Source organism: Chenopodium quinoa, unplaced genomic scaffold (genome assembly GCF_001683475.1).
Source record: "Chenopodium quinoa cultivar QQ74 unplaced genomic scaffold, ASM168347v1, whole genome shotgun sequence".
Taxonomy (NCBI): Eukaryota; Viridiplantae; Streptophyta; class Magnoliopsida; order Caryophyllales; family Amaranthaceae; genus Chenopodium; species Chenopodium quinoa.
Genome location: NW_018742630.1, coordinates 3612392 through 3628284, shown reverse-complemented (window position 1 = coordinate 3628284; position 15893 = coordinate 3612392). Strand labels below are relative to the sequence as shown.

The window sequence follows — 15893 nt, the reverse complement described above, 5'->3', positions numbered from 1 at the left end:
ATGTTGGTAATTAAAGATATTAATGATTGAAATCATGTATCGGCTAGCGTAAAAGGAGAAGTGTTGCAATTATAAAGAAATAGAGGAAGTACTTATTTGATTTTTATTTTTTTATTTTTTTATTTTGAAATGGTAAGAAGAAGGGGGCTCATTTGAGAGGGGGGGGGGGAGATAAAGGAAATCTCTCAAATGAGTCCCATTTTTGGAGTACTACTTTATCTATATTCAATATTCATATTATTATTGTTGGAGGTTAGATGAAAATATTTAGGATCGCCAAAACAATAAAATGTTTAGGATGTTTTGTATTTTACCACCCCGCAAAATATCATATTTTGATTTAATCACTAGTTTTTTCGTTTCCTTTATTTAAACACCTATAAAAACGCTAAAAATTAGATTATTAACAGATTAAGTTCTTTTTAAAAAACCGATTTCGTGCTGAAAACTTGCTATATTATGATTTTAATTTGAAAGTCATTTTGGTCTTTCAGGGTTCGATTTGAGGCCAAATTTAGGGGGGAAAATGCCTCATTTTACGTGTTAAGAAATTTCTCGGTTTGCTTGAGTGCTTGACAATTGATGCACACAAAACTCTGATGTACTTCAAAATAAGAAGTTAATCAAGAGTGATAAATAAACGGAGGGACATAAGTTTTCGTTCATCATATCTCTTTTAAAGAAACATTTTAAATCCTACGAGTATAATACAATAAAACTACTTTTCATTACGAAATGGAGGGAGTACTTTTCATTTTGAAGCTTAAATTGCATCAACATTATCGCAATGCATATTCTCTGTAGATCCTATTATATTACTCCCTCCGTAATTTATTACTTGCTCTATTTCTCCATGTGCGAAGTTTTAGGCGAAATAGTATAAAGTAATAAAATATAAAGGAAGTGGGGTTAGTGGAAGAATAAAGTATGATAGTTGAGAGGCGAAAGAATCTGGAAATATTAAAGTATGATAATTGGGGCCCACTATGATCGAGAAAAAAAATTAGTAAAATATTGTGAAGGTTTCCAAAAAAGAAAATAGAACAAGTAATAAAATACGGCCGCAAAAGAAAAGGAGCAAGTAATGAAATATGGGGGGAGTATTATTATACGAGTACTTTGTTATTTTAAAATTCTTTAGGAGAAATTTTAAAATCCCCCTATATGAAAAACAAGTCAACAATTACAAGTTTCCAAGAAATTTCACGAGCTGTTAACTATTTATTTTTAATCTTTGTTATATGGCAATTGAATTGACACTACTACATTTTTGACCAAATGCAATGGCCTAATAAAGGCTAATACAACGGTATTTTAATTGCCGTTGCAATAGTGTAGGCTAATACCACATATTTAACACTAATGTTCTTAGAGGTAGAGTTAATGCCACAGCTCTAAAGAACTGTTGCATTAGCCTAGCTATTTTTAACAAAAAAAGGAGCTGATGCAACGGTATGTGTATTGTATAATGAAAAATTTAGAAGCGCGCAAACTTCCCTCTATTTTTTTGCCCAAATATTTTAAACCCTTACACGTGTTACTATCACTCTGTACTACCATTTTCTCACATTTCTAAGTACCCATTTTCTCACATTCTCACAATTTCCCCAATTCTCCATGAGGCCATAATTACTTCCAAATTCTGAGAGGAAAATTACGAAAATAAATTACTCAAAAATTCTAAGAGGAAAATAAGCAAAGAAATCTGAGGTAGTAGACGAAGGCGGCACTTAGGCGGTGGTGGCTGATAGCGGCACTTAGGCGGTGGTGGCTAATAGCGGCACTCAGGCGGTCTCATTTTCATCTTGCATGTTCCTTCCTTGAGCTGATTGCTCGAATTTCTGTTCAAGGTATACAACGAATTTTCGTTTTTGAGATTGCTTAATTGAAATTTTGTTGTTGCATTTTGTGGTGATTAAATTTGAAGTTTTTGCTTTTGTGTTTGGGAATTTGTATTTGATGCCATGGAAGATGAAGTTTCTGCTCTCGTAAATCTTGGAAACGGCTAATGGGTTTCGTTTAGCAATATTGGTTTTTTTATTTTATTATTTTTGAAACCTAGTAGTACTGCATATTGTATTTGAGTAATCTAATGGGGTTTTGTTTAGGGGAATTTCATATAAATGGATAAGAAGATATATTAATTTTACTTACTTCTTTGTATTTGCGAATTATTTTTCTGAATCTTGTTTTTTTAATTCTGTTGTGATTTGTCCTAACTTCTTGATTAATTAAGGATGAAAAATATTAAGTCGAATAAATATTGTTGGCGCTAGATGCGTATGTTATTGTGGATCTTCAGTACCAGAATTATAGTCAATTCTAAGTATATGCCAAGAGTTGGAGTTGGGTCAGTGTAGCAATCCTATTATAATATCATACAAAATCTTCATCCAACTCTGAAGGACAATATAGATGCCAACTTTCCATGTAGCACTGATTAGACATGTGTACAAATGACTACAACTACAACTTGATATAATGACTAACTAATCTGACTATACACCTCATTGAGTTTCTTGTCTGATCATGTTAAGATGAGTTAAAACTAAATTTAGAGATATAATCCAATCTATAGCGTCTTTGTATGGCAGGAAGACCATTTTAGATTGTCCAATTTGGTTAGTGAGTTTAAGCTGAATTTATTGTTTATTAAATTTAATCAGTAATGTCTTTGGTGCTGGTCTTGTCAACTATCATATTGCAGGATCTAATGTTTGATAAGTCACATTCACGTATGTTGCTTGTTAATTGAAATCTAGATTGCACATAACAAATTAAAGATGGTTTTTTTTTTTACTTATTGCTTCATCTAGTTGTACACTTGTACCCATGAATATATTCTTTTAATAAGTACAAGTGAAGGGTTTTTGTGTTTCATATGAAAATTCTAATGCTGTTAGTATTTCAACAGAATTTATGCTAAAAGTGAGCCTGTATTTACTTCCGAAGAAGTGCATGACAAGCTAGTTGATCTTCAGGCTTAGATACTTCTGATCTTTCATTAATGTGACATTATGTGTGAGTATCTTAACCTGATTTCTGGTTCAAGAGCCTTATCAATAATGGCAAATTTTGATTAGGTTACTAGGGTGAATAGAATCCCAAAACCAAGGCCCAAAGTAGAGAGTTTATTAAGAATGACACTAACAGTGAGAAAGTAGAGAAAGATTCGAACTCTACTTTTGGCACCAGTGACAGTGAGGAGAGCTCAACCAAGGAAACGCCAGAAACTTCTGATGGCTCGGCTACTGATAATGCTGAGGCTGGATCTCATGATGAACTGTGATGTGATAGCTACACCAATGGTAAAACCGAATTCATGGTTATAAATTACTTCTCCTGCCGAAGGCTTTTCTTGTCGGAACAAAGTTCTCTCTAATGGACACATCCCTTGCCAACGTATTTATTGGCTAAGAGACGAGTTGGCATAGATATTTCCTCTATTAAATCACATGTTAGCTTGAGCCATAGGCACCTGAGCCAGTTCGACCCCTTTTAATTGGTCTGAGATACGAAATTTTGTTAGAAAATACAGTAGCAGTTAAAGGTACTTGAACTAACACTATTTTTGTGCTTGATATAAGGTTGGCTAATGCAGACAGGCATGCGGGGAGTATATTGTATAGAAAGGACAAAGTGATTGGTCAGATTGTCCTCATTCCCATTGATCATGGATACTACTTGCCGGATTATGTAAGTGCCATTGCATTTCTTCTGGTTAATACTTTATCAGTACATTTGTGTTTTAAATGTGTGATAGCTTCATTGCTTACTGTAAAAAACACTGCTTTGTAGGGGATGCAAATGGTTTAGTTCATTGGACTGCATTTTATTGATTGGTTTTGTGATATTTGTTTGGAGCTTATTATCCCTGAAAATTGAAGTATCTTGTAGGCATTCATTTTGTTGAAAATTAGTATGTTTGAACTTTTTGAAAGCAAATTGATTGACGGTTAGTTCTAGCTTTGTGTCTTCTTTTGAATGATTAGGTGATTGTTAATCCTGCAAGGGCAGCTAAACAATTCATTGCCTTGGCAATTTTTTAGAAATATAAAGTACATACATAGTATAGTATATAAGAAAATTGGAAAAAAAAATTGTATATATACGGGTGGACTGCGGATCGGGTGATAAATGGATGACGGATCGGGTGACGGCTGAAACGGAGCCCCACCCGAATCTGACCTGTTCTGTCACCCGCTTCATCCGTCACTCGCCCTTCATCCATTTAACGCGGATTTTCGTCCATTTACTTGTAGCGGGTGGATCGGGTTTGCGGATATCCACTTAAAATTGCCATCCCTAATCTCTACTATTCGAAGAATCATTTTCTATCGTTCCATATTTTTTTTTTTTGCAACTTTGAAATATTTTATATCTCATAAATAATACCCCAAAGTTGCAAAAATATGAAACGGAGTCAGTATAAAAAATATATAATGTACCAACTTTACCCAAAGAAATATATGCCCATCTTTTATTTTATATCTATTAAATGTAATATTTTTTATTTATTCAACATATACATTTGTTATATTCTCAACCCCTTTTTAGACTGGTCATAGTGTGTGGCTGGGGTTACTTATTCTAGGGTTACTCGGTCGGTTAGAGGTTACTTATTCAAGGGGAACTCGGTCAGTAAGGGGTTACTCTCACTCAAAAAATGCGCTAACCGACTGAGTAACCCCCAGAATAAGTAACCTTCACTACAAAAAAATTGAGAATAGGCAACACTTAAATTTACAACACTACTAAAATTGTTACCCTTGATAGTGTACGGCAACAATTCATATATGTTATTTTGAAATAAACAATTAATACTGGATTGCAAGACAACATTTATTAAAGTGTGGTTGTAGACTTTATAAGACAACAATTGCTTAAGGTGTTGTCTTCTATTATCTATGGCGACATTTATATATATTGTTGCTTGAAAAAATAACAAAATAAAAATTGTTGTCTAATATAGAGCACTTAATGTGTAATATTGCCTACAATATTGAGAGGATTATATGCATATAATTTTAAATTGAATATTTATGCATATAAGGTATCTTAAAAATACATGAACACATTTTTTAACTCAAATATTATGTGCATATTTTTTTATTTTTTTTTAAATTTACAATAGATTTTTTGTAACAAATTATTTATAAATTAAAAAACCATAAAGACCACAATAATTATATATGTGGAACCAGGTGAGAACCATATAAGGTACATGTAATAAAAATGTAAGATACATAGTATAATTTTATTTTTTTGTAGTTGTTTTTTTTAAAAGTGGTGTATCTTATAATTTTATAACATATACATTTTATTTTCGAGAATGTACCTTATAACATAGACAATTATCTTTAGGCTCTGTTTGGTGGTAGTGTTTAAGTAGAGATTAGCGCTTTGACTAGTCAAAACACTACTAGAAAAAATTTGAGAGTGTTTGGCAAAGTAGTGATTCTAGTAGCGGTTAGCGATAGGGGTAGTGTTTAGGTAGCTTTTCTCAAACGTTAAAAATAGTAGCGTGTAGAAGTAGCGGGTAGCGTTCGACAAATTTTTATTACTTTTTAATTAATATTTATATGAATTTTGATATATTTTAGTATTGCAACCGCTACTTTTGTCAAACACTCATACTATCAACCGTTACCTTGACAGTTAACCTCTACCCACTACTAATTGACAACTACTCGCTACCTTAACAGCTACCCGCTACTTGACCGCTAAAAGCTACCTGCTACCATTACTTTTGCCAAACAGGACCTTAATATATAGCTTTAAACATGATAGTTATTAAAACATTATTGTAACTGGCTAAAATAATGTCAGTTACAAATACTATATCATTAGCAACTAGCATAGAAAAGAGCGTTACTGGTATTGATATAAAAAGTACTCGTATAAATTTATATTATTAATAAAATTAAAAAGCTCCAACCACAAATGTCCGGTCAAATAAAATTGACCAAAATAATTAAAGGCGCCACTTAGAAATTTTTGTTGAGCAAATTGTTTCAAAAAAAAAAACTCCCAAAATAATCCGCGCACTACTGTCTACTCATCTACTGATACTACTGCGAACCCCAACCTCTCACTCATCAAATTTCCCCAAATTGTGCGCCCCATCTCTCAAACCTCTAATCTATCAATCCCTAACTTCTACAACTCAATTTTTGCTGAATCTGTTGCTGAATTTGCTGAATCTACTAACCCTAAACATTGAATTTGTTTCTAAATTAGAGAAATTTCACATCCTCGGGTAAAGGTTTTCTCTTTCTAATTTGTATTTTGATATTGCCTAATTTGCCCGGTTAATTTACCTAATTTTTCTATATTTCAATTCTGATTGCTAGTTTCAATCGATTTTGTCAATCCATCTCATTTACTGAATTTCGTTGTATTTACTTTTTGTTAATCGATTTTGAATTGTATGGTCGTTGTTAGTTTGTGGCGGCGAAAGTTTGCTACTGCTAATTGAATTGTTTACATTGTTTCAAAAGTACGAACTGTAATTGCCTGTTAAATTGAACTATTTTTCTAGATTTGATTTTTCATGCTACAGTTGGGTGAATTTGATGTTGGTCCAGCAAGAAACCTAGAATAATTGTTAATATGGGGGTTAAAGATTCAAGCTTTATGCTACATGTTAAATACTAATGATGAGTTCTGTTTGGAGCTACATTATCTATACATTTCCCATCCTCCCAATTCCCATTCTTACACACCAAACGCCGCACAAAGAGAGTAGGAAGTAGAGTTGAAGTATCATCTTGGTGAAATTAGAAAGAAACTCTCATCCTTTTTCTTTTCTTTGCATTGGGGCTGCAAGGCTGAAAACTGATAAATTAATGAAATCTAGAGAAACTATGGTAGTCTAAAACTTCAAGTGAAGTGTTGAGTATCAAAGACATTTTGGGCACTTAACAAACCTTACAAAGGAAGACAAGTTCCTTAATAAAGTTGGTTTTGTTTTATGTATATATTTTTATTTTTTTTATTTTTATATCAAACTCACATCATAAGCTTGGTGCAAAATAGTGTTTATGAAAGTATGCTTGAGGCCACCTTGTCTATTAGGCGTTGCTGCCTAAGTGTTTATCTAGGCGTGGACATTGGACAAGGCACTTTCGATGAAGTAAACTGGCTGGTCCATCTTACCTCTTCTCTGCAAAAAGTTTTTACGCTGATCATCTTTGATATTGGGAAATGCGCTTCACTCGTGCGTTGTACACCTAGCTTTGGGCCCCTGATTACCTTAGTGTGCCTTGAGCTTTTAAATTACATGTGCAATTGCAGCATGCAAAAGTTTTCCTATTCATCTTCATCAATTCCACTATTGTTATAGACGTATAGTAATCTTTATAAAGCTTCTCTCTTTGTGTAGGGATATTGAATCCTCTAAATCCTGAGAGCGACAGGTAATGTAATGCAAGCCATTTAAAATGAACAGCAATATTAGAAAATAAGAGAAACCTAATAAGGGGGTCTAAAGGACTTGTGAGATGTATGGTGTGTGGGGGAGATCATCATGACTTACCTCAAAGGAATCTTAAGGAAATCAACGCTTTATACCTGTGTAAGTCTTGAACCTGCACTTAAAAATAACATAACAATTCATTAGCCCGTAACATATCTAGCCTCTCTTTACTCTCATATTTCAATTTATGGTGACATATTGAGTTTCATTCATTCACAGTTTCATGTCATTGGTTTTAGATGAATAGTTTGGCTTAAGGAGATCATGCCAAATTCTGAGCAACTTAGAAAGTGAACTACATAACAAAAGGAATGCTGCTATCATATATATGGCCCTAAATGCTGCTAAATTCTGTTTATTTGCTGCTGAAATTGTTGTTGCTTGTTATAATGTTGCTGCTGCCATGTTGTATTGCTACTGCTGTTATTTTGCAGTTGCCCTGTAGCTTCAGTTTTGTTCGTCCCAAAATCATAGACCTGCAGTAGTTTCTAGCCCCTAGTCCCTTCATGAAAGTTGTAGACCTCAAAATATTATCCAATCTAGGCTAAAGAATTTCTCAATTTGGAATTGTGTGCTAGGAGTTATGCCTTCTTGAAATTTCTGTGGTCTGTTGTCTTGTTTCTATCGCAGCGGGGATGTTTTTGTTCACTTGATCCCTATGTGGTGTTGTTGTGTTACGTTGGTTTGGGTCGCTAAATCAAATGATTTGGCTTTTCTAAGTTATTTTATTATACATTCCCTCGAATTATTTACAAATTAGTTCCTAAATAAATATGTGGTTAAGTTTGAGTAATGAATGTTTGAATAATGACTCATTAATAATTTTCCAAAGTGATAAGGATTAATGTATAATTATTTATTTACTTGAAATTGGTAAATCAACGACGAATCTCAACTTTATTCTTGAGTTGAAGGTGACAGGTCAACTTCTAGTTCTAAATTGGTTGTTGATATCGTTCTTGTTGTCTAGACAAGCTGATGTTGATGTCTCTTGTTCCTTTCCTTATTTCCTTTTAATTTTTTCAGGTATGATTATAATTGGAGGAGCAACTCAAGTTTCAAAAATAGATGTTATAATTCTAACTAGAGGGAAAGTTAAGTCCCTTAATCACCTTGTCTCTTTTTCTTTGATTATATTATCGAGGGAGTTGTTTGGCTGATGATCATTTGGTTCATTTTTTATGTTGTGGTTTAATTATAAGTTGTTGAGAAACTCTTTTGTTGCTAATTAATTGATAATGTTATTCCGTCAAATTTAGTTCTTGTTGGTTAAAGTTTGCTTACGGGGAAAAAATTATTTACATAACTTAAGGTTGAGAAAATTAAGACATGTTGCATTAGACACTTACCTTTTGTGTTGGTATTTTTCTGTTATATGGTTCTCATTTTTTTATTGCTGTTTATTGTAGGAATGAGAACTCTTGGTGTAATCAGCAAAATAGATCAAACAACCGGAAAACCTAAAGCTCTTACTCTTGCTCTTGCTCTTGCTCTTGCTGCTATCCAAGTGTTGTGTTATGACCAAGAAGCACTGTTGATATCCCATGACTCCATGAGTTGTGTTAACCTGTTAAACATTGTCAATAGATACCATTTTTGGAAATGCTTTTGGTCAGCTGAAACAGAGAACCTCAAGAATATTATTTGGGGTCCTCGAGACAAATATTTGGTTGCACAAATACACAACCGTATAACCATCAAGCTTCCAAGTCCTTTCTTGGTATACTCTTCCCCATTAATAATGCTCTCTCTACTAAGAAACAAAGTTTCTTACTTTGATATTCCCCTACCTTATGTGCACATGTTCTCTCTGTTGATGCAGCTGCTAGCGCGCTCCATTGGTGGTGCTATTGCTCGTTGTTTCAGTTGGTGCAATATATGTTTGCTGCTATGCTCACTGCTCGTTACCTTGTTGTTGTAATGTGAATTTTTTATTTTATTTTATTTTATTTATTTATTTTAAACAGGTGTTGCTAATTTTTTTTTATGGTTGTGATGTAAACATTAGATTCATTTAATAAATTCAATTTCAATATTTTATTTGTATAAGTGTGTATGTATTTCAATTACAATATTTTATTTGTAAGCAAAATATTATTACTTACAGTAAATATTAAAAAGTAGTCGATTCATTTTAGCACGTGCAATTCATAAGTAACAATTTCAAGGTGTTACCTTTAAGAAATTTGGCAACACTCTAATATTATTACTAGCATATATAACAAGTGAAAAGGTTGTTTCATATTTTAACATAATGTGATGATTTTGAATTGTTGTTTAAGGTTGCAACAATTATCACTTGTTGCCTTTATAAAAGTGTTGCCTTAGGTATCATTTTACCTTGGCTGTAAAAATTGTTGCCTTTGGATAAAAATGTGTTGCCTTAGGAATAGACAACGGGGGCATAAACTACACCTCATAAGTGTTGCCTTAGTTACAAGGCAACACTTTTTTTTTTATATTAGGCAATAGTTTTTCACTGTTACCTATGCTTTATTTTGTTGTAGTGCTTGATCGACTGAATAACCTCTAAATAAGTAACCCCTAAATAAGTAACTCGGCTACACGGTGTGACTAGCCACACACAAAAAGTATTGTTTAGTGTATTTTGTTCTTCCTAGTTTAACCTAGAGTGCTCTTGAAAATATATTAACGCGTAATCAATGAGAAAGACAGTAAATATTCACATATTCTCTCACGGTATAACGAGTTTAGGTTTCACTCCCGAAAAACCCTAATTCTCTTCCGCACTCTCCTTCTTTTCTTCTTCCATGGCCGAATCAAGCAAGCTCCATCCTATCACTCTTGTGACTAACATCAATACATGCATTCCAATCACTCTTAATCAAGATGGAACTCAATATAACAACAACTCGACTCTCTTTCAACTTCATTGTTGCGCTAATATGGTCATTGATCATATTGTTTCTCCACTAGTTGATCCTACGATTAAGAAATCCTATCCCACGGGCACCAAACAACCTTTTGGCAGCAACTTGATGATATTGTACTGTCCGTCAATTATTTATGGGAAAATATCTAATGATCTTCTCAACTCTATTATCGATCCCGATGATGACAAAGCTATAACACCCCCAAATCTCCCTCTACGGAAATACTAGTATAATATGTATAATTATATCATAGAGATAGACTTAAGCATATTACCGCCGCGTGATTACACAAGGCTACTCAAACCAAAAACTTTGCAGCGGAAACTCAAACTCTTTCTTTATTAATAATAAAAATAGTAACCATTGTTATGAGTACTCAAAATAAAACAAAACCAACATCTCTAAAACTAGGTGAAGCATATCCCGGGACTCCTAAATGCTCAATCATAGACTCCACTTGAAAAATTCAACACAACTTGCCATCAAGGTAAACAGGGCGAACCAAAACAAATACAGAATATGGATTAGCAAAATATGCTAAGTACGATAAGTGCAAGATAAGTAAATTCAATTTATTAGCAAACATGCTTTTAAAACCAACCATAGAAAATTCCAATATTTATTCCAATAATTCCAAGTCTCATAATCAAAAACCAATTCTCAATTTTCTCAAAACCATTTCAATGATTCAATAATAATGATTAATAAATCAATTCTCTTTTTAAATACTCAATTCCTTTTCTAAGTGTGCACATCCCCCAATTTAGTATCTAAATAGCGAAAGGTTATCCTTGAGGAAAGACTTGATCATACAAACTCCAAAGTCTTATCTACCAAATTCGCATAGTGGGATTAATATAATCATGCTTGTAAAGCTTTAATAAATAATTCAATAATTCTTCTTTTACTCATTATATCAATAATTCAAACCTTTATAAATAAATTAACTCAAAACTCATTTTTATATATTAAATTCCACATGCTTTTGTGTCAAAAAAAAAAAACAAAAAAAAAATGCTTTAGAAAACAAGCCTTTTGAACATGAAAATAAATTCAAACCAATAATCAAACATGATATTAAGAATCCATTTTCTATCATATTTATTTAAAACATGAATTATTTCATAAATCATAATTCAAATCAATTAATTCAATCACCAATAAAAATCAAATGAAAATAAACATGCTATTTAAACCATCACTTTCAAAGGTATCTAGCCACCTAAACGTACCTTGATCCTCGCTTAAGCAACACATAAAGAACCTTAAGCACTCTCGTCAAACACACCCTACAAATAATTATAACCTTAATTAATCAATATAAAGTCATCAAATAATCACAACTATTACAATAAAACTCTCAATTATATGATGTACATGAACCTTATAAAAAATCTTTTCATAAATTAAAAAAATAAACTGATTTTATTTAATTTAAAACACCCATAATAATTTTTGTAAGACCATAATAATAATAATAATAATAATAATAATAATAATAATAATAATAATTCTGGCTTTACGGGGAGTGTTTCAAGACTCATACTCTTCGTACGAAGTGTCAACATGGTCTTGGTTTTGATGATATCATGGCCCCACCTAATTCTAGGGATGGTGTTGTTCGGTTTATTCTTTATGGTTTTCCTAAACCGCTGAGTCCATCTTTGGAGGTATCTAATCTTGTTCCTAGTGTGCCTCGTGGGCCTCTTTTTGCTTTCGATGTTGCTCTCCTGGATAGTTTGCTATCTAAGCGGTTTCGTTCGATGAAATCTATTCCTCCTAAGCTTCGTTTGGGTTTTGCTCGGGTTCTCAAAGGAGCGCTTGATAAGGTGATTTTCAAGCCTAATGACGTCTCTGTTGGGTTCAACTGCTTGTGTTGCCTCTCTGTGTTTTAAAAACGTTTTCTCCGAGGAGTAGTCGTGAGTGTTCTTCGGGTGTCAGGCGACAGCGGTAGGAAGAGAGTATCGTGGCGCTGCTATTCGATATTGGTGTAAGCCTGGTGGTTCTGTGCATCTTGTGCAGGATACGTTGGCTAATGTGTCTCCACCTTTGTTGGATGCTAATGATGATCATGTTTTGTTTGAGCGTAATATTAAGCAATGTAAGAGAAAGATTTGTGATGGACATTACACTGTTGTGGCTAGGGTTCTTTCGTCTTCTGGTCTTGCCCCTTACAATGATGCTATTCTTGCTGATTTACAAGCAAAGCACCCTTCCTTTCCGGCTCCTATTTTATCGGATATTCCCATTCACCGGCACCTTATTGCTTCTCCTACTGTTGTTTTGGATCAGATCATGGGTTTTCCGCATGGTACATCATGCGGTAGAGACGGCTTGCGCGCTCAACACCTTATGGATTGCTTGAGTGGTGATGTAGTTGCTATTTCGGATGAGTTGGTAGACTCTATTACGCAGGTGGTTAATCTCTTTCTCGCCAGGAAATGTCCTGCTGAGTTGGGAGAATACATTGCTAGTGCTCCTCTTATGCCACTTGTTAAGACTAGTGGTGGTATTTGCCCTATTGCTGTGGGTATCGTTTGGAGGCGTCTGGTTTCAAAGGTTGGGGATTCTTTAATTGGTCCACATCTGGGAAGCTATCTAGGAGGTCTTTATTTTGGTGTTGGTGTGCCAGCGGGTGGTGAGGCTATTCTGCATGCTGTTAATCGTTTGGTTGAGGCTCGTGGTGGTGATGTTGGCCTCTCTATGTTGCTTGTGGATTTCCAAAATGCCTTTAATTTGGTTGATCGTACGGCTTTACTTTGTGAGTTTCGTCTCAGTTGTCCAGCTCTCTCGCGTTGGGTTGAATTCTGTTACTCTTCTCCAGCCAAACTGTTTTATGGAAAGCATACCTTAAGGTTATGTCAAGGAGTGTATCAGGGTGATCCTCTTGGCCCTTTGCCTTTTGCTTTAGTGCTCCATCCGTTAGTGTGCCGAATCAGTGATTCTTTCGACTTATGTTTGCAGGCTTGGTATTTGGATGACGGCATTGGTGATACCTTAGTGGTAGGTAAGGTTATGGAGTTGATTTTGGTGGAGGGACCTCGTCTTGGCCTCCATGTAAACGTTGAGAAAACGGAAGTTTTCTGTCCCTCGGAGGACCCACGTAGCCGTCTGGTCGGTGTTTTTCCTCCAGATATTGCTCGGCCTGTAGATGGTGTTAAGTTGCTTGGTGGTCCTGTCAGTGCGGATTCCTCTTTCTGTAGTGAGCTTGTTTCGCAGAGAGTATCAAAGACTATTGTGCTAATGGATGCTGCTACTAAGCTTGATGATCCCCAATGTGAGTTGTTACTTCTTCGTGCGTGTACTGGGGTTTCAAAACTCTATTTTTCTATCCGCACTTGTCCTCCACGTCTTTTTGAAGCGGCCCAGATTTCTTTTGATATGGCCCTTCGAGCTTCTTTGGAGCTCATTGTAATTTCTTCGGGGCCAGGATTTGGTGATTGGCAATGACGCCTTGCCACCTTACCTTTTTCTTATGGTGGATCAGGTGTCTATTCAGCGGGTGATGTTCGGCACTATGATTTCCTTGCGACGCGTTTGCAGTCTTCTGGTCTTCAGGATACACTTCTTCGCAATTCTGGTATGTTGGTCCAGGACCAGCCTTTGATGGTGCTCTTAGTCTTTTTAATAGGACTGTGGAGACTGACCTTATGCGTAACCCTAGTGAGATCGCTTCCCCCAAACTCATGAAGAAATTGGCAGATATATATTTCACGAAGGTCACTGCATCTTCTGTGAAATTGGCAGATATATATTTCACGAAGGTCACTGCATCTTTTGTAGAATCCATTGTCTCCGCGTCAGATTGCCTTATGGAAATCCCAGCAGGGTGATCACACTTCTTCCTGGTTGCGAGCAGTCCCAATATCAGGTTTGGGTCAGACTATGAATAGTAAGACTTACCATTGTGTTCTTAGCTATCGGTTGGGTGTTCCCTTATTCTCCGTTTCGGCACCTTGTTTTGCTTGCTCAAGGGTTTTTGATGGGGATAATTATGGGGATCATGCAGTGTCTTGTGCTGGGATGGTGGATATTAAACATCGGCACAACGTTGTTCGTGATACCCTTGTTGATATTTGTTTTCGCTCTGGGATTTCTGCAAGAAAGGAGGTTAACGTTGGGTTGACTGGAGGGAACGACGGGGCTCTTCGCCCAGCAGATGTGTTTCTTTATTCTTGGGATAGAGGCCTTGATGTATGTGTTGACTTGACGGGGTCTTCTCCTTTGACACAATCTGGGTTGTCTAACTTCGTTACTGGTCGTGTTGTGTCGATTGCGGCCTAGCGGAAGCGGGACAAGTATGGGGCGCGTTGTAGGGCTATTGGCTATGGTTTTCTTCCTTTCTCCTTTTCTTCATTAGGGGAATTAGAGAAGGATGTTGTTACGTAGCTGAAGCGGGTTTAGGTGTTCGCAAGGACTCAAGATATAGGTGCTCGTGCTGCTGCTCACATCTTCAGCAAGATCGGGTTTGCTATAGCTAGAGGAGTCGGGGCCCAGACAGTGTCTCAGCTCCCCACTAATTTCTTGTAAACAACTTTTTCTCTCGTTCAGGGGCAATTAGGGTAGGGTAGGCTTTCGTTTTCCAGGCTACTTCAGGCGTCTTTCCGAAGGGTTTCAAGCGGCTTTCCGGCATTCAGGTTGTGCGAGTTCAGGTCAGGTGTGTTCTCGATGTTTGCTTGGGCGAAATTCAGGGGGTTTCGAGGCGCAATTTCCCTGCGTGTTTCAGGTGGTGTTTCAAGTGGTTTTCCGGCGTGTTTCAGGCAACATTCGGGCATCCTGTGGCAGTGATATTTTCAGGCCTGTAAGTCTTTTTTTTTGGTGGTTTTGCAATACATTCAGCGTTGATCATTTTTCAGTGATCAACTGTCGGTGTCCACCATTTCTGTTGGTGATCATATTTGGTGATCACTATTTCTGTCGGTGGTTACTATTTCTATCGGTGTTCATTTTTTGATGAGATTTTTTTCGGTGTTCATTTTCCAAAGTTTTTTATTTCGGTGTTCAACTGTGCTGCATTTTTGGTGAGCAATTTTGAGTTATGTTTTAGTGCATTTGTGGGTTTGTGGTGTAGTTTTGTGGGTTTGTGGTGTAGCGTCTATTTGTACCTTCTATTTCTAGTGCCATTCTTGGTGGTTTTGTATAGGTTTTTTGTTGGTGTTTCAAGGTGCTTTTGGCTGTGGTTTTTGGTTGTGGTGGTGGTGAAGCTATGTCCGTGAGGTTTCATTGTCCCTTTGTGGGTCTTAGTGGTTGTCAAGATGAGGGTGGGAATGGCCTTACTAGAAGTTCTTTGATCAAGCATCTTTGTGATCGTCATTGTTGCATTGGTGTGCGGGATATGACTCGACATTCTCTTACTTCTAATTTGGCTGTTTATACTGAGGCTGAAGTTACTTTTTCGCGTATGGGAATTTGGCTGTGTGGGGTTCGCTACAAAACTCATACGCTTCATACCAAGTGTCGTCATAGTCCGAGTGAGATTGTGTCACCCCCGGATGAAGAAGATGTTATTGTTCGTCTTATGC

General features: G+C 35.8%; 1 long non-coding RNA gene across 1 annotated transcript; it reads left to right on the top strand.

The window, feature by feature from the left end:
* The first annotated feature begins 5853 nt into the window (after positions 1–5853).
* LOC110721920 lies at positions 5854–9674 on the top strand. The gene is made up of 3 exons (XR_002511477.1): positions 5854–6259; positions 8504–9197; positions 9300–9674. It is a non-coding gene; the product is annotated as an uncharacterized LOC110721920 (long non-coding RNA).
* Positions 9675–15893: the final 6219 nt, after the last annotated feature.